Raw genomic sequence first — 20,398 nt, 5'->3', positions numbered from 1 at the left:
CCCAAACACATCTTAGATCTGACCAACCTCTGCCTATCCAACACATACTTCATCTATAATGGACAAAAATACAAACAAACAGAAGGAGCACCCATGGGATCACCCCTCTCACCTGTCATTGCCAACCTCTACATGGAACACTTTGAAACCCAAGCTCTAGAAAAATCGGATCACAAACCCAAACTCTGGCTCAGATACGTAGACGACACCTTCATAATCTGGCCACATGGGAAAGAAAAACTGGACAACTTCCTCACACACCTCAACAGCCTACACCCCAAAATACAGTTCACCATGGAAACAGAAGCTAACAACCAACTTCCCTTCCTGGATGTCTTAGTCTACAAGAAATCCAATGGCTCCCTAGGACACACCATCTACCAGAAGAAAACACACACAAACCGCTATCTGCACGCTCTCTCACACCACCACCCAGCACAGATCAACTCTGTAGCCAAGACACTCATCTCCAGAACAAAACACTTAGCTGACGAACAACACCTAAAACCCGAACTACACACTCTCACCAATGTACTAACATCCAATGGATTCCATAGAAATAAGATTACAAACCTAATCCAAAAAGAAACCCCCACTAAAATCCAAGACAAAGAACAAGAAAACGGCAAAGCCCTCCTCCCATACATAAAAGGCACCACAGACAGAATCAGTAAGATCCTCCATAAACACAACATCAAAACAGCATTCTGCACAAACAGAAAAATATCCACCATCCTTAGAAACCCCAAAGATAAAATTGAATTAGAAAATCAAGGAGTATACGAAATCCCATGCACCACTTGTCCCACCACATACATCGGACAAACCAACAGAAGAATAAGTGCACGCATTGAAGAACATAAGAACTCAGTCAAAAAAGAGGAACCAACATCTTCCCTGGTCCAACACCTTAAAGCCACAGGACATGAAATTGACTTTAAAAATACCAGAACCATTGCCAAAAGTGAACATTTTAATAACAGAATAATCAGAGAAGCCATCGAGATAGAAAAACGCCCACACAGCATGAACAAGCGAGATGATACCTCCCGCCTACCAGCCATTTGGAAACCCGCCCTTATTGACAAACGACTCCCTAACACAAAAAATGATACCAGACCCACACTCACAAAAACCACACAGGATGTCACCACCACACATCCACGCAAAAAACAAACCCAAAGCCACACCGATGACGAGGCACGACCACAAACCAGAAGCCAGACCACAGCTGCATCATTAGCCACTTTAAACCCCTCCAATCCATACATGAAGCAAACTGACACCCTCCATGAAAAGGAGACAAAACCACGAACGAGAAGCCAAAAAATAGCAAGGCAGCCCAAAATCTTAAACCCCTCTGCAACTCAGACTAACCTGAGCACAACCAAACAGAACACTCCCCCAGCCAATCAGAGCACAGCCAAGCCCCTAACCATTCAGAACACACCTCCACCCAATCAGAACACAGCCAAGCTCCCATCCAATCAGTTCATACCCTCACTGGCAGTTAAAAGGAAGAAACAGCTAAAACCACACATTGCTGCTCAAAGCACGAAGCTGAAAACACCAGCCTGAAGATGACAAATGAGACTTCGTCGAAACGTTGCCAAGACACTTCCAATTTTACGTGGGAGAAAACCCGAACAACCAAAGACCTATATGTGTGTGTGTGTGTGTGTGTGTGTGTGTGTGTGTGTTTTCTGAGGTTTTCGCGGGTGTTGTATGTAGGTCTTTGGTTATTCGGGTTTTCTCCCGCGTAAAATTGGAAGTATCTTGGCGACGTTTCGACGAAGTCCCATTCGTCATCTTCAGGCTGGTGTTTTCAGCTTCGGGCTTCGAGGAGCAATATATATATATGTATGCACACACATATGTATACCTATACATACACCTATATACACCTATACATATACATGCATACATACTCTGTATGTGTATGTGTGTGTGTGTATATATATATATATATATATATATATATATATATATATATATATGTAGGTCTTTGGTTGTTCGGGTTTTCTCCCGCGTAAAATTGGAAGTGTCTTGGCGACGTTTCGACACTTCCAATTTTACGCGGGAGAAAACCCGAACAACCAAAGACCTACATACAAAACACCCGCGAAAACCTCAGAAAACATATATATATATATATATATATATATATATATATATATATATATATATATATATACACTTGTACATATCTATCTGTGTGTGTGTGCATGTGTGTGTGTGTGTGTGCACTCATATCAGTGTGTCTTGACTAGGGTTCAGTTAGTCTAGGAAGGAAGGAAGGTTGTTTCTGTGCCAGATGTGATGATAATTCCTTTGGCCTGTGGTGAAACTATCGGAATCCATATAAAGTGTACAATGCATTACACTGTGCTTCATATTCCAATGACATGGTATGTATACACATTATCAAAAATGTTATTGTCTTGGACTTCCGGTGGCTGCGCCGTGACGATGGCGGCTTTCTGACAGCCGTCCGTCACAGGAAAGTGTAAAAGCTGGCAAAACAGCGCTGATCAGCTGTTTTGCAGCTTGAAACCTTCCTCCTGGGCAAAGGGAGGAAGGTGAGCCTTCTCCTGGATAGAAGTATTTATTTAAATAAAATATCTCACTAACACAGAACTATGGAAGAAGTTTAAAACCCCACAGTCTTACTATATAATTGATAGGATAGCAAATGTTCACAACCCATAGTATTTATTTCAGAGTTTATAATACCCTGTAGCAAAGAAACATAAAAGGAAGTAGCTCTGCCTGAATAATGTATAAGAATCAGCAAAATGAGTAATAATGCCTCTCTATAATGTTGCCAGGATATTAAGGTAAGGCCAACAAATTCCACCTGTCCAAAGCCGACACAGGCAAAGTCATTCAGAAAAAAAAGGAATGTCACCATACCAACCATGTAAAACTGTTTTCTGTTTTTGCTTATTACCAGAATTTTTTAAGAGCCTAATGCTGGGAAAGATTGAGGGCAATAGAAGAATGGGATGACAAAGAATGAGGTGGCTGGATGGAATCACTGAAGCAGTAGCCGTGAGCTTAAATGGACTCCAGAAAATGATAGAGGACAGGAAGGCCTGGAGGAACATTGTCCATGGGGTCACGATGGGTCGGACACGACTTTGCAACTAATAACAACAAGAAAATACAAAAGTTGGCTTCTGGTGCCTGCGCCGTGACGATGGCTGCTTTCTGACAGCCATCCATCACAGGAAAGTGTAAAAGCCAGCAAAACAGCGCCGATCAGCTGTTTTGCGGCTTGAAACCTTCCTCCCGGGCAAAGGGAGGAAGGTGAGCCTTCTCCTGGATAGAAGTAGAGCCTCACTAATTTCCCAGAGATTTTTTCCTGGGAGATGAAGAGTGAGCTCCTTCGGAGTCTGGGTGTGCTCCGCTTCCCTGGGCGCCTTTGTTCTCCGGCGGGAGAACGAAGCTAGATGCTGCCTCCACTGCTGCTGCTTAAATGGAAACTGTAAGTTAATTTAAAAGGTGACAGAGTGGTCAGGAAGACAAGAATTGGATGATTTTATTTTAAACTTAACTCAGTGAGAATTAACATCTTCTCCTGTTATTACTTTAATCGGAGTGAAGAAATATGGCAGAGGAATCCTGCTTCTTTGTTACTTTCTTTGTCTGAGAACTTTCACTTTCTACTTTTCATTCACTATTTTTAACTGGTAACAAAGTTTCAACAACGTAATAGACTTGGTTTATTTAAAGAAAATTCTTCTTTTTAAAGGGGAAATTGCTTTTTCTTCTCCTTTATTCCTATTTTATTATTATTATTATTATTTTAAAAAAAATGGCTTCAAAACCTCCTGGACCTTTTTCTCTTCCTAAAACCTCAATTTCCTCTCCAGTAACTCAGACTGTACAACAATCTAAACCTAAATCTTCCCCACCTTCTCCTCCACCTCAGGCAATTACACTTAAGGATTTACAAAATGCTTTGGATAAGACTGTACAAAAAACAGCAGAGCTCCTGGCTCAAAAAAATAATGAGCTGAGGGAAGATATTGTGTTTGCACTTCAGGGGTTTGCTAGTCTTGTAGAAAAGATTGATGACCGTGTGGATGAGGTGGTTGGTAATGTTACAAGACAGAGTTGAAAAAATAGAAAATAATGTGGATGTTGCACAGAATGAAATTATAATGTCACAATATAGAGAAATGGCGTATTCTTTGAGAATAAGAGGCTTGAAGGAAAATGTTCAGGAGAATTTGAAAGAAGAAATTGCAGCAGAACTGGCTTCTATTTTGGAATGTGATCCTGAAGGAATGTTGAGAGATATAGAAAAGATCTTCAGAGTTAATTCGTGGGTTGCAAAACAGAGAAAATTACCAAGAGATGTGGTGGTTTACTTTGCTAGAAAATCACTTCGTAATGGAATTTTACAGGCTTTCTATAAGCAAAGATTTCAGATTGCAGCTCAGGATGTGATAGTTTTAAAGGAAATATCTTCAAAATTTTCAGAAAAAGAAAAGACTTTGCTTTTTGGCTGAAGAACTTAAGAAACGACAAATTCAATTTAGATGGGATATACCTGTGGGGATAGTGGTGACCTATGTTGGCACACAATATCATCTTAATACAATTTCAAAAGCAAGAGATTTCTACGTTACTGTTTTAAAAGGAGGTTAACCACCATCTCCAAGATCAAAAAAGGATGAGAGCAAGGCAGAAGCACAGTTGGCTGTAGGTTCAATACCATTTTTGGGAGAAGAATTATTGGTTGAATCTATGCAACAGAGTTTGCAAATAACGGAAGACCCAAAGGAACAGAGAATTACACGTGCTGCTCATAAAGGTAGATAAAGAGAACAACAACAACAGCAACAACAACAAAAGGTAGATGATGGAGTTTCATCCCAGTCTACTTCGGAGCCAGTGGGAGGAGCAAGGCCAAAGAGGTCATCGACTGCAAATTTAGAGGTTTTGTTCCAAAGGCTTCAACCTGCCAAGAATGGCAAAGCTTCTAACCTGGAATGTTAACGGTCTCAATTCACCACAGAAAAGAAAGAAAGTCTTTCATTATTTGAAACAAGACAGAAATGATATTATTTGTTTACAAAATACTCATATTATTTCTAAAGATCAAAAATATTTGTTTAACCCCCAGCTGGGGGTACATTTCACAGCTCCTGCTTTGCAGAAAAAAGGAGGTGTAGTTATTTATGTAAGAAAGGAGCTTTCACCGAAACTAATTGATTTTGATCCACAAGGAAGATATGTCATTATTGATTTATTAATAAATGATAAGAGAACTCTTCTTGTTGGATATATGCTCCCAATCAACAACAAAAATATTTTTACAAGATGATTCACCAGAAATTAATTTCTTTGGATTACAAGTCACTTATTATGATGGGAGATTGGAATGGTGTTTTAGATTCAAGTAAAGATAAGAAGGGTTCTTCTAAAGTCTCTGATCATGCAAGACTTCCTAAAGCTTTTTTTGATTTAAAGGATGATTTGGAACTTAGAGACATTTCGAGAGAACGGAACATTGAGGAATCCTAGACTTACAATTGACCAACGTGATGGGATTAATGGTTTAATTACTTCTGAAGAGATTATTTCTGCAATTAAACAATTGAAGGTTGGCAAGACTCCAGGTACTGATGGACTAACAGCATTTTATTATAAGATGCTATCTGAAGAAATGATAGAACCATTAAAGAAACATTTTAATGACATTTTGTCGGGAGCAGAGCTACCTCCATCTTGGAGAAGGGCCTTCATAGCATTGATTCCAAAGGAAGACCAGGATCTGTCCCAACCTAGAAATTATAGGCCTATATCTCTTTTAAATACAGATTATAATACTTTTGCAAAGATACTGGCAAATAGATTAATGCAGGTTTTGAAACAATTGATTCATACTGACCAATCTGGATTTATAATGGGAAGATATATGAAAAATAATGTAAGACAAATTGTTAATTTAATAGAATATTTGGATAAGAACAACTAAATCCCTGCTGCTTTAATATTTATAGATGCTGAGAAAGCTTTTGATAATTAGATTGGAAATTTTTATTGAAAGTTGTAGAGGAAATGAACTTTGGAGATAAATTTTTGTGTGCTCTCAAGGCCATATATTAGCAACAATTGGCACAAATTATAATTAATGGGGGATTAACAGATGTATTTAAAATAGAAAAAGGTATGAGACAGGGTTGTCCCTTATCCCCCTTGCTATTTGTATTAACAATGGAGATTTTACTTATTAAAATTCGAGATTCATCTAGATTAAAAGGAATAAAAATAAGTAAGATTGATTATAGGCTGAGAGCTTTTGCTGATGATTTGGTTGTGACGTTATCCCATCCAACAGATTCGGTCAGAGACTTGGTTGAAATTTTAGCACAGTATGGACAGGTCTCTGGTTTTAAGGTGAATAAGAATAAAACTAAAATATTATTGAAAAATATGTCTATGAAGGGAAAAAATATTATAGTTGAAGCAACATGTTATGAAGTAGTTAATAAGGTTAAGTATTTAGGAATATATATTACAACATCTAATGGAAAATTGTATAAAAATAATTATGAACGCTTATGGGTAAAAGTACAAAAAGATTTAAATGATTGGCAAAAATTACTATCGTTACTGGGGAGAATTTCAGTAGTAAAGATGAATGTTCTACCAAAGTTTCTTTTTTTGTTTCAGATGATACCTATTTTAAAAAAGGATGCTAATTTGGATGAGTGGCAGAAGGGTATCAATAAATTTATCTGGGGTGGGAAGAAATCAAGGGTAAAGTTTAAGATTTTACAAGACGCTCAAGAAAGAAGTGGACTTAAAGCACCTAATTTGAAATTATATTATGATGCGGCCACTTTAACTTTAGTAAGTGACTGGCTTAATTTAACAAATAAAAATATTCTTACTCTTGAAGGTTGGGATTTATTATATGGTTGGCATGCATATTTAATTTTTGACAAGAAAGTAGATCTGGTTTTTAAGTCACACATTTTAAGAAATGCTTTACTTCGAGTTTGGAAGAAGTATTATTATAAGTTAAATTATAAAATACCTATTTGGGGGATTCCTGGACAAGCAAGTCGGGGGGCTTCTAAGGGGGTGAATTTTGATAATATTTCATATAAGGAATTACTTATTTGGTCGGGTACTGACTGGCAACTAAAGTCTTCAGATGTGCTAAGGCAAGAAAATAGTTTACAATCATAGTTTCAATATTTTCAAATAGTCGAGAGATGGACTTTAGATAAGAAAGTGAGAATTATTTTAGCAGATGAAAATTTGGTAATTCAGATTAAAGATCAGAAATATGCTCAAATTAAAAGAATTTACAATGAGTTAATAAAATTGGATTCGGAAACAGAGTTAGTAAAAGATTGCATGATTAAATGGGCCCAGAATATTCAGGAACCGATTTCATTGGATTTATGGGAGGTAATTTGGATTAGAAAGGTTAAATTTACGCAGGCTCAAAATTTGAGGGAAAATTTTTATAAAATGTTTTATAGATGGCATCTGGATCCTAAAAAGTTGTCTTGTATGTACCTGAACCTGCAACCTAAATGTTGGAGATGTGGTTGCTTGGATGCAACCTATTTTCATGTTTGGTGGACTTCTAAAAATATTAAAGCCTTTTGGATTATGATTTGGTGGAACATTCAAAAGGTTTTTAAAAGGAAGATTAAGTTTACTCCCCAGTTATTTCTTTTGGGTATTTTTGTGGATTTTGATAGTAAAGAAACTACTTTAATGTTGAATTTAATAACAGCAGCAAGATTGCTGGTGGGTCAATATTGGAAGAAAGACTCTCTGCCTTCTTTAGAAGAATGGGTATTTAAGGTTTCTAATTTAGCAGAAATGGCTAAAATTTCTGCTTATTTAAAGGGCCATTCACAAGAGAGATATTTTATGGTATGGAGAAGATGGATAGAATATGTTCAGAAGAAATATGGAACTACAAAGTTTCATTTATTTTATGAGTAATAGATTTGTTTATAAAATTATGATGCTAAAGTTTGAAGAGAGTTAAGGGTTAGTATGATTTTGGTTATTGTATAATTAGTAAACTTAAATAGATTATGTTTAATATGTTTGTATAACCCTTCACTTGGCTCTGGGAAGTCGGGAGGGAGGGGTAGGGGTAGGGGGGAGGATGGGTTGGAGGTTAAATAGCTCAGATAAGTAGAAATAGTTTCATTGTATATAATATTGATGTTTTAATTTGGAGAGAGGAATTGCTCGGGCATTTCCCCTGGACTGCATCCGGAATGAGAAGATAGGAGGAAGGGGAGAAGTAAGTAGGAAGGTTGAGGAGAAGGAGGATAGGGGGAGAGTGAGGAAGAAGAGAGAAAGAAGGAAATGAGAGAAGAGGTTAGAGGGTGGATGCGGTTTGGGAGGAAATGGGTGAGCAATACCGAAAGTTGTGTGTATAAATTTATTTTATTCTTTATCTGAAGTATTTTTATGAATGTAATGTAAAATTGAAAATAATTTTTTTTACAAAAATAAAAATAAAAAAATGTTATTGTTTTTAGAGAATGGGAAGAAATAGATGAAAATTACAAAAGCTACAGTAGTATCTGATGAATGCAAAAACACAGATAAACATGCAGGTATTTTATTTTGTTGTTACTGTTGACAATACATGTTTTTTATAATATGTCGGAAAAATATGTACAGTAAGGACAGTTACCCATCAAACCTTGTAAACAGTGCCTTCCTGAATCTCCGATGGAATTCCCTGACTCCAGTGCAGAAAGAAAGAGAGTGAGAGTGCTGGCTCACATGGAGAGGCAGAGGGGAGCAGCCCGGCCCCGCGTCCCTCTGGGGCGATGGCACGCATGCCCACAGAGATAACTCTGCTTGTTACCTATGGCTCGCATGCCATAGGTTCACCACCATGGGTATAGGTTCTCCTGCTTGAGCAGGGCATTGGACTAGAAGACTTCCAAAGTCCCTTCCAACTGTGCTATTTTATACTCTGTAAATTATGGGGGGATTTTTTGTTTCTCTCTTTCCTCCTCCTGTGATTATATCATAGTTTTCTCTTTCTTTAAGATGTAGCTTATACAAGAAGCATTTTCATGTTTTTCTTAATAAAATTACTTTTACTTCAAATACAATTAATATCTATTAGTATTTGCTGAGTCTATATACTCTATCCAGGACTACTATATTTTTTTTGATTGTTAGAGTTTTGTAATAGAGCATCCTGCTACTTTATTACTCAATTGTTTTTCAGTACTCTGCTTATATTCAGGAGCATATTCTTTGGTAAGCCATCCTGCTGAATTCAAATCTCCAACATGTGCAGCATGTGATAAGCAAACAGACCAGCTATTACTTCAGTTTTGCTGTCCTTCTTCTCCAGCATATTACCAGCAAGCAGGAGAGCATCTGTCAATCACAGCAATGCAGCAGCCACAACATAGATGGAACTCTTCTGGGTTCTCCTCTGTCATAATTGGGTTGAATATAGGTTTAAAAAGTTTTGAATCAGAAAGTGAGCTGAACCACAATTGGAATTTTACTTAGGATTTATTTTACTTTTCCTTTCCGTGCAAAGATAATAAATGACAGGTTCCATGTTTCTATATGATCTGTTCATGAGACAAAAGGAAAATATTAGGTTATCTAGTTTTATTTCAAGCTATAACGTAGGGTTTTTTAATATTTAAAATTCTGTTATTTAAGAAAACAACAACAAATTGTTGCAGATAAGGATGACTAGGACAGGGCTTTTCAACCAGTGGTACGGGTACCGCCTGTGGTACATTGGCACCTGACCAATGGTAGCGGGGGAGGGGTATGAGCTGAACCAATGGCAGCACTGCACAAACCTGAATGAGAGATGGCTGGAGCTGCAGGGCTGTCAGGGCTCAGCGGAAGCACCAGGATCAGTGCCACTTTCCAGCTGATCGGCGCTTCTTCAGAGCTGTCAGGGCTTAGTGGAAGCACCAGGATCAGCGCCAGGCTCCAGCTGGAGCTCAACGCTGATCCTGGTGCTTCTGCTGAGCCCTGAAGAAGCACCAACCAGATGGAATGTTGCAACATCTCCAGGATCTTGTGATTTACATTCAGATGCTTGGCAACTGATTCATATTTATGATGGTCACAGTGTCCCAGGGTCATGTGAAGTGACCAAAATCTGCTGCAACTACCCAGCAGACAGAGGGAATAAAAACCAAACACCCCCCCCACCCCACCCTTGCTGCCAGTCCTCAATAGAAATGCTCATAACAATAAAAACCTCGGACAGGAGGAAGAGCACCACCGGGTGGGCAGACAGGTGTCTTGCTCAGCTGTGCCTTGGGGGCACTTTTTTCAGTGCCATTGTAACTTCAAACAGTCACTAAGCGAACTGTTGTAAGTCAAGGACTACCTGTACTTTATCACTTTTTTCTTTTGGGAGGGGGGTCATCAAGTTTTTGACACCTTGCTAGGCAACTGGTGGTACTTGGATATTGCTATAATGGGTGAAAAGATTGAAAAGCCCTGGACTAGGGAGGAAGCTGTCAGACCTGCCCCAATCTGATCCCTTAGGAAACAAAGACCCTTGACACCATTTGGTTGAGGTTCTTTTATTAAAAGATGTTGGCTGCAGTAAAGTGAGGCTAGATCTAAGTTTCCCACATGCAAAAGATATAGAAAAGTTTCTCCTCATCCCAGCCCTCTCCCTATGATCTGTCCATCTTCAGCCAATTGGAATTCGCCGAGGTGTTTTGAGAACAGTGAGATGTTTTGGGGTAATCCACATTCTTTCTCAGGGTGCCTGGCTTTGGATGCTGTACAAACTGGTTCCAAACTTCTCTGATCTTTATCACCTGTCATTCCCCCTCCCTATTTCCCATCATGTACACACACAGCTTTATTGTCTATCCTCCCCCCTCCCCGCTTTTAGCCTTTGATGGCAGGATGCCTCTGAAGTGCCAAGCTGAATTTGGCAAACCTGACAGACATTTTCCAGCATCAGCCCTAAATGGCCAATAAGCCCCTCTCTAATCATATCCACTATCTATCCCACCCTAATTTAACAATCAGTGGAATTATTAATAATTGTGGCAATCTTGTAATGGTTATTGGTTGCTGCCAATTTAAGGTTTATGATTAATAGACATTGAACACTACAAAAAAGATCCCATTGGGGAATGTTTGCAGCATGGTTAGATGCAAATTGGAAAAGATAACCAGAGATTTAGAGTTGTATATAATTTAGAGTTGTATAGAGATGTCTTGAGGAAAATAATGGCAATCATTACTAAATAAGATCTTAGCCTAGGAAAACAGGGAAATATGGGGAAAATTTGCCCATTCCCTCCTTGGTATAATAGAAGGGAAGAGAAAATACTATTAGGCTCCCACAATTCAGTTATTATAGCCCAGTGGTGGCGAACCTATGGCACATGTGCCAGAGGCGGCATTTAGAGCCCTCTCTGTAGGCATGCGTAGCATGCCCTGGAGATGGCAACCATCCTCTTCAACCAGCCATCTCTAACTCGCTTAGGTCCCACATTGCCAGATGCATCCCAGCATCCATGCGCTCGCTGGCCTCTGTGTGCAGGGGCCGATGGTGTCAGGCAGCAGCCGTCTTGGCTCCTGCCTCACCTTGCCCTGCAACAATGGCACCCTCATCCTGCCTCACCTCGCCTTGCCTCCCCTCACCCTGCAGGATGAGCTTCCTGCCCATTGCCCCACCCGCCAGAGACGCCCTGGATCTCCCCCAACCCTGCCCTGCCGCCACAGATGTCCCCCCCCGGAGCAACATTGAGCTGGCCACGCCCACCCATCTGCATTGACCACCGTAGCCACACCCAGCTGGTCATGCCCACCCAGTGGGCCACACCCACCCAGCAATACATAAGTGGGTTTTGGGTTGCAGTTTGGGCACTTGGTCTCTAAAAGTTTCGCCATCACTGTTATAGCCTATATCAAAAGTAGTTATAATATTTCTTGTGATGATAATTGGTAATATTGTTGAAGAAGGAGAGGTTCACTCATGCAGCTCATTTCTTGTGGGAAAGCTTAGAGGGTTTTTCCCAATAGTATACATTCATTTGTATTGATCATCCCAGGGCTTTTTTTTTTTTGTCATAAAGTGCATGGAATGGCATTCTGGCACCTTTTTTCAACGGAATTTGTGGAACTAAAAGAAGTCAGACCTTCCAATTTCTTGTGAAAAAAAAAATCTCACAAGGAGTTGGAAGGTCTGACTGAACTTTTTTTAGTCCCACAAATTCTGTTTCTCTGCAGCAGAAGAGAAACACACAGAGCTGGAAAGCAGGCTAGCAAAGAAATGCTTTCGGAGAGAGGGAGGAGCTGCACCAGGAGGAGAAACGGCAGGAAACGGGGCTGCCATTTCCGGAAGGGAGAAGGGAGACATGGGGCAATGCAGGGCAGGAAGCAAGTGCATCCCTGAGAAGAACTATTGTGTTCTCCATTCTCCATGAGACAGGTGACAAAGGATTGGTGGAGTGAGGCGGTGAGGGAGGCTTGTGCCACCTGGTCATTGTGCAAGCTAAGGGAGAGTTGGTGGAGGACAAGGAGGCGGCGGCTGCGTCCAGGCAGGTGATCTGCAAGGTGAAGCTTAAAGAAAGCCCTTCCAGAGCACACGGCAGCAGCAGAGCCTTTCACTGTCATTCCCCGCTGGCTCCAAAAATGGCAAAGGGGGACCAGGCTTACCGCACCCATCCCATCCACATTAGCATGGCAACCCGGCTCGGGAGGGGAGTGAAAGGTTGCCAATCAAGGAATGACCTGGCGGGGAGGGGGCTGAGTTCCGGCACCTTTTTTTTTTTACAAAAAAGCACTAGTTCATCCAATAGTGGAACTTGCTTTATTAGAACAGAATAGATTACAAAATGCATCATTCTGGCAACAGATTTCAGTACTAGAAACTTGGAAGGCTACAAGAGTTGTAAAAATTACACAAGCCCATCTGGAATCCAATTTGGACATTTCTCTCAGTACTTGAAGCACATTTGCTCCACTGTATCACTCATTCTGTATAGAATCAGAATTTTAGTATCAAATGTGGTCCAGAAATTCTAGGTTAGAAGGAGAACTATACTACAAACTATATTACAAATAATTTTTTGCTAGCACTCTGAACTTTGAAAATATGGGCAGACATTGCATAACTTTTTCATCTCATATCAGTTCATATGCTTATCAAGATAATTCTTGCCAATCTTTTGCTATCTTCAACCATCCCTGAGAAATGTCTAACTGAACTAAGCCCAAAGCAGGTTGATAGTTTTGCATAGATTTTGGAATTCTCTAGAAAAGAAAGGAAGACACCTGAATCATTTCTTTATTAATATGTATTGGATCTTCGAAAAATATTTATTTTCAGGAAACAATTTAAGATATACATTTAATTGTGCTTTTAAAATTCTATTTTTATACAGGATTTGTTTTAATTACTGGTTTATTTGTTTCAGCCGTCATGGTAACGACAGATGTTACTCTTCAAAGAACTTTGAGGCATTGTTTACCTTAAAGAATCTTTATTCAAAATAACATGGCATTGGTAAGTACATGGTCGAAGCGAAAATCTGAATTCTCCTCCCCTAAGCCCACAGTATTGGAGCACAATTCCATCCTCCAATTAACAGTCATAAATCACATTCCCCAATTAGTTTGAAATGCAAACTTTCCCTCCAGTTTCATAACCTGCCATTTTTTTTCTTCTCTTATTTCAAACAACCTTGAAGAATACTCTACTGTGGTATTGTTATGTCTAACTAATCCCCATACACATTCTTCAACCTTCCCCACCCCCCCAGCACCATCTAATTCTAACTCTAAAAGTAATACTCAGGTTAAAGAGAAAATGCATATATACACTGCATAAATGCATCTTCATATATTGTCAAAGCAAGAACATCTGATGTTAGCAGCATTGACAGCAGCTATTTTATAAACTCTTCAGGAATAGGACAGGAAATGTATCCCTGACCCTTTCAGTATGTATTTATTGGATATGGCAGATTTTTAAATATTTGGGGGAATTGACTGTGAACAGCAGGGCAATATATGCACAGATCTTTAGTTAATTTTTTGCTTTTTATTAATCAGTGCTGAGAAAATCAATTGTAATTATTTTGTAAAAAGTAATCCTCAGTCAAATATAGTTATTGCCATGAGGAGCTGTTAACCAAAATATTTTTTTGTCTTTATGGACACACTCAGGTTTCAACTTTACTGACAAATTATTTAATAGATGGTTCTGTTTGTAGCAGAAATGGCAATATGTGAATCTTCGTTTGATTTCAAAAGTTTGCTGTAAGAATCAGTTCAGATCTTTGGCAAGAACAAATGTACAGTATTCCTTTCTAAAAGGAATATATACAGGGAAAAATAAAAAAAAACGAATGAGGAAAAAACATGCAAATATCAGAGAAAATATCTAACTACAATATCTGTTGAATTCTGACCTCATCACCTTTAACAAGCACCTACAGCAGATTACTGCTAGGGATATGGATTTTAACAGAAAAAAGTTTCATTATCTCCTGTTTTATGGATCAATTACAAACATTGGTCTTTTGGTTTGCTTTGATGAACAACCTAAGGATATTTTGGGGCATTAAGGTAGCTGGAGTTATTGTGGAAGATATTTAATTCTACTCATAGTTAACAGTTTTCTTACCAAAATTAGTGTTTCATTAAATCAATTTGAATCAGCTTGATAAACTTCCTGCACATTGAAAACAGATAAATAGTGGAATTAGTTTTAAATTTCGATATGTCAGAAGTATAATATTTTGGAGGGATTATAGGATACATGTTTTGTACTGTTCCATCATGATCCTGTTTTTACTTTAATCCTGTTATATGATAGTGTGAAGAAAAATAAGATTGAAATGTGTTCATGTGACATCAAGCTCTATGCCTCAAACTCTGAATGTTTTTATCATTTTTATAAAAATAAACACCCAAATAATTTTATTTCAATGGAAAAAATCTGGTATACCAAAACTACCATATGACATTTGTGGATTGATCATTTGTGGTCACTCTCTAGCTATGGCCTTTTTGTTGACAAATTGGAAAGATTCACTGTTATTCTTATATTTAATATATTTAATATGTAGTTCAAACATTTATGTTATTATATAATTAAGAAATTAAATATATTTACAAAACTAAATATTTAATGTATTTAGTTTTGTAAAATGAATTCTAAATAGATCGATTCAATATGAAATTATCTTAATTTTGATTTTTCAAGCAACATATTTTTTTCATTATGAATTCCAGTTGGTGAGGGGGGAGCTTTGTTGTTTCAAAAAATTTCTGTGTTATGACTTTTCTTATTTATTTTTCCATTCATTCAAGAAGAAAAAACTTTTCAAAATAATGTATTGGACACATACAGACTAAATTCACTCTTCCTATTGAAATGAAACAAACCTGCCACCTTGTGTACACCTCTGTTTGATTCATTTAAGAAATCAACTGAAGTTTAAATACTTCAGTTACTTAATATTTGCTGATTGTCACAATTTCCATATCAAGAAATAGGAAATTAACATTGATGCCTTAGAAGATATAGCCAACCCTAACCCCAACAATGAGCAATTTGACAGAAATGTCATACATGCTTTGTAAAAACCTATAAAAGTAGTCCTCAGGTTGTGATAGCAGTTGGCACCGGCATTGCTATCACTCAGTGGGGGGTGGTAAAATATGACGTTATGTGACATTACTGAGCAATGGCAATCTAATTGTCTTTGTAACTCCATGACACCCAGGTTGTTAAGTAAGAAGCTGAGGGAATCCAAAAGACCCAGATAGAGAGGTTGGAAGGGGAGGGGAGGCCCTGCAAAGCCCCACACGGGCTATGAATGACTTGGGGAAGGGAATGGTATAATACAACACAAGCTCAGGGAGGCCAGGGAATGAAAGTACAGATGGGTTCATGCCTAGGTTTGTGAGATACACAATAAATGTACATGTTGTAATTTTCCATTTCTGCTTAAGGAATAGGCATGTAGAGGCACAGCTAAGGTATTTTTAGAAAAGATGTAATAAGCTGGGGGAACAGAGAGGGACTATATACACCGATTCAAAGCATACTTTTAGAATAGTGCACACTACTGTAGAATGACATATAGTTTATGAATGACATAATATCCAATTTATATAAGGGTTATTCTTTATTCAAACTAACTAAAGTTGGTATTTTAAAGTATAACTATTATATGAACCAAAGAACAGCTATGTTTAATCGAAGCATGAATTATGTTACATATATAACTTCTGGATGAAAAACGTGCACTCTTACAGGAAACATAAATAATTTGCAATTGTTGCAATTATCTAGTTTAGGTAGTCAGGCTCATCTTTATATATAGCTTTTCCATTCTCCCTTAATTCTTTGTTAGCAATCCAAATTTTATAATATAAATGATGTCGCAGTTGCAACTGCTGCCTGTGGATGGCTCTAGTTTGAGCTGATACAAGGCAAAAGATTTCTTTCTCCCATATTTGGGTCGACAGGGTGCATCAAAAAGCACTCAAGTTAATTTCTCCCCCTGTCTCTTCCTCCCTGACACAGCTGATAAAATGAGAAAGAGCCTGTGACCTAAAGTTAACACAGCTGCTTAACATGCAGACAGCCCAGGTTCAAATCTCAGAAGGGTATGTCTGGTTAACGAAAACTAAACAGTTTGAAATAGCTATTCTATTCTCCCTTAATTCTTTGTTAGCAATCGAAATTTTATTATCTATCTATCTATCTATCTATCTATCTATCTATCTATCTATCTATCTATTTATCTTTGGTTATTCGGGTTTTCTCCCACATAAAATTAGGATGTTACCAGTTCAGAGTTCTACCCTTTGGCCTTCAAGGGGCCCCTGCAGTGTTCATGCAGTTAATAAATGATGTGCTCCGTGAACATCTGTCCTATATAAAAGAGTGCTTGTTTACATGGACGATATCCTGATATTCACTGAAACAAAGGAGGAGCACGTGAAACTAGTCAGAGCACAATTACAAAATACCTGGCTGGTTGCAAGAAAGGCTTTAGATGAGGCTAGGGAAGGATATAATTCCAGGCAGATAGGAAATAAAGTGAACCCAAACCATTTCAAGTAGGAGAGAAAGTTTACCTGTCTACAAAATATCTAAAATCCCTGCAGCCCTCAAGCTAGGACCAAAATTTGTGGGACCTTTTCCCATTAAAAGAATAATCCTGTCACAGTAGAATTGGAGCTCCCTAAGACAGGTTCACCTGATTTTTCACTGCAGCCTTCTGAAACACAAACTGCAATTGCCTTTAAGGCCAGCTGCAGCTCCCTCCCCTCCTCCAATCAGGGTAGAAGGTGAACAACTTTTGAAATAAGGGAAATTCTAGATTCCAGAAAACACCACGGTTCCACCCAATATCTAGTAGTGTGGAAACATGTGCCTTCTTCCCAGAATGAGTGGGCTCAAAAACGCATGTTAGAGCCCCCAGATTAATTAGTAAATTTCACACTGCCTATCCAGATAAACCGGACTAATCTTTGCCTCCCTTTTTTCTGTTTATTTTTTACAGGTGGATCTTTCTTTTTTCTAATGGGGGGGAGCAGGATGTCAGAACCCTTTCCTTTTCCTGGGGGGAAGATCTATTTCAATTCTATACATTTCTTTTTGTGGGATCTGCCATTCTCCTGAGGGGGAGGGGGGAAGACTCTCCGGTATATTTTTCTGCTTTGCTACCATATATCCCTTCTGCTGTTTTCTTCATGCTTACTCTTTGAACTGTCTCTCCTTTGATGTCAACCTGGGGTGAGAAAGGAATGTGCCTCCAGCCATCTGGCTTATCTTTCACTGTGGAAGGGAAGGTGCGAAGCCCTAACAACATCTTCACAAGCATGGGAATGGACCCCGTTATCAGCGGACAACACCTGGGGATTGGCTTGTTTAAACTGACCAGATGAACTATTGGGGTGAGATTTGCTTGGGAATCTTTTAACCTATTGATCTGAACAGGAAACCCTCAAATCCTGGCTTCTATGCCTGCTATCAGCTTCTAATAAAAGTTTCTTTCAGTTCCAAGAGTCCTGCTTTCTTGGGATGAGGTTTTGAAGTGGGCCTTGACAGGGATCTTGGAGTCCTAGTGGACAATCATTTAAATTTGAGCCAATAGTGTGTGCCGGGATCCAAAAAAGTCACAGCAATCACTGCATTAAGGGATAGAATCAAGATCATGTGAAGTTCTAGTACCACTTTACAAAGCCTTAGTAAGACCACACTTGGAATACTGCATTCAGTTCTGGTCATCATAATACAAAAAAGATGTTGAGACTCCAGAAAGAGTGTAGAGATGAGCAACAAAAATGATTAGGGGGCTGGAGGATAACACATATGAAGAATGGTTACAGGAGTTGGGTACGTCTATTCTAAAGAAAAGAAGGACTAGGGGAGACATAATTGCAGTGTTCCAATATTTGGGGGGCTCCTACAAGGATGAGGATAGTAATAGTAATAGTAGTAAAGTTGGAAGGGACCTTGGAGGTCATCTAGTCCAACCCCCTGCTCGGGCAGGAAACCCTACGCTATTTCGGACAAATGGCTGTCCAGTCTCTTCTTAAAAACTTCCAGTGTTGGAGCATTTACTGCTTCTGGAGGCAAGCTGTTCCACTGATTAATTGTTCTCACTGTCAGGAAGTTTCTCCTTAGTTCTAGGTTGCTTCTCTCCTTGATTAGTTTCCACCCGTTGCTTCTTGTCCTGCCTTCAGGTGCTTTGGAAAATAGCTTAATTCCCTCTTCTTTATGGCAGCCCCTGAGATATTGGAATACTGCTATCATGTCCCCCCTTGTCCTTCTCTTCGTTAAACTAGACATACCCAATTCTCGCAACCGTTCCTTATATGTTTTAGCCTCCAGTCCCCTAATCATCTTTGTTGCTCTTCTCTGTACTCTTTCTAGAGTCTCAACATCTTTTTTACATCGTGGTGACCAAAACTGGATGCAGTATTCCAAGTGTGGCCTTACCAAGGCATTGAAGAGTGGTATTAATACTTCACGTGATCTTGATTCTATCCCTCTGTTAATGCAGCCTAGCACTGTGTTGGCCTTTTTGGCAGCTGCAGCACACTGCTGGCTCATATTTAATTGATTGTCTACTAGGACTCCGAGGTCCCTCTCACAGTTACTACTATTGAGCATGGTGCCACCTATGCTGTACTTGTGCATTTGGTTTTTCTTGCCTAAATGTAGAACCTTGCTTTTTTCACCATTGAATTTCATTTTGTTAGTTAGTGCCCATGTTCAGTCTGTCCCAGATCCTTCTGTATCTGAGACCCTGTCTTCTGAGTGTTGCTATTCTGCCGCTTGGTGTCATCTGCAAATTTGATGAGTGTCCCCTCTATCCCTTCAGCCAAATCGTTGATGAAGCTGTTGAAGAGTAATGGCCTCAGAACAGAGCCCTGGGGCACCCCTACACACTTCCCTCCTATAGATCATTCATTGAGGACCACACGCTGAGTACATCCGGTCAGCCAGCTACAGATCCATCTGGTGGTGATGCTATCTAACCCACATTTTTCTATCTTATCAAGTAGTAGGTTGTGATCTACTTTATCAAATGCCTTACTGAAGTCCAGTAAATTATATCCACAGCATTCCTCTGATCCACTAATTTTGTCACTTGGTCAAAGAATGCAATAAGATTTGTCTGGCATGATCTATTTTTGACAAACCCATGTTGGCTTTTAGTAATGACTTTGTTTGCCTCGAGGTGTTCGTTGATTAGTTGTTTGATTATCTTTTCCAGGATCTTCCCAGGTATTGAGGTCAGGCTGATAGGTCTGTATTTCCTGGATCCATTTTTTTTCCTTTTTGGAGGATGGGAACTACATCAGCTCTTTTCCAGTCCTCTGGTAGTTCCCCTGTGTTCCAGGATCTTTGAAAAATATAGTTCAGTGGCTCCGATATCACATCTGCCAGTTCCTTGAGAACTCTGGGGTGTAATCCGTCTGGTCCTGGCGCTTTGAACTCATCTAGGCTGGACAGGTGCTCACTAACGATTTTCTTGCCTATCTTAACTTGTGTTTCTGTTTTGTTTTTTGTGGCACTAATTTTGATAGGTTGGTCTGTTTTTTCCCTTTGTGTAAAGACAGATGCAAAAAATGAGTTAAATAGTTCTGCTTTCTCCCTGTTGCTTGTCACCTTCTTGCCACTTCCACCCACTAATGGACCAATCATTTCCTTCACTTTTTTCTTGTTTTTTACATGTTGAAAGAAGCTTGTTTTGTTATTTTTGACTTTGGTCGCAAGCCTCAGTTCATTTTGAGCCTTGGCTTTCTTCACTTCATCTTTTCAGGCTCGGGCTATTTGCTGATATTCTGACTTAGTTATGTTCCCCTCTTTCCACTTTCTATACTTGTCCTTTTTATCTTTCAA

The 20,398-nt window shown here is 39.0% G+C and overlaps 1 long non-coding RNA gene across 1 annotated transcript in view; it reads left to right on the top strand.

The window, feature by feature from the left end:
- LOC120317583 overlaps positions 1–13,728 on the top strand; it is a 59,311-nt gene extending 45,583 nt beyond the window's left edge. Inside the window, exons 3-4 of the long non-coding RNA XR_005559273.1 lie at positions 8,535–8,612; positions 13,440–13,728. This is a non-coding gene — a long non-coding RNA (uncharacterized LOC120317583). The remainder of the gene's footprint in view (positions 1–8,534; positions 8,613–13,439) is intronic.
- The last annotated feature ends 6,670 nt before the right edge of the window (positions 13,729–20,398 follow it).

This window comes from Crotalus tigris, unplaced genomic scaffold, assembly GCF_016545835.1.
Source record: "Crotalus tigris isolate CLP2741 ecotype Arizona unplaced genomic scaffold, ASM1654583v1 scf7180000019707.1183690, whole genome shotgun sequence".
NCBI classification, from domain to species: Eukaryota; Metazoa; Chordata; class Lepidosauria; order Squamata; family Viperidae; genus Crotalus; species Crotalus tigris.
Note: the sequence above shows the minus strand (reverse complement) of the source record. Positions and strands in the feature narration are given on the sequence as shown.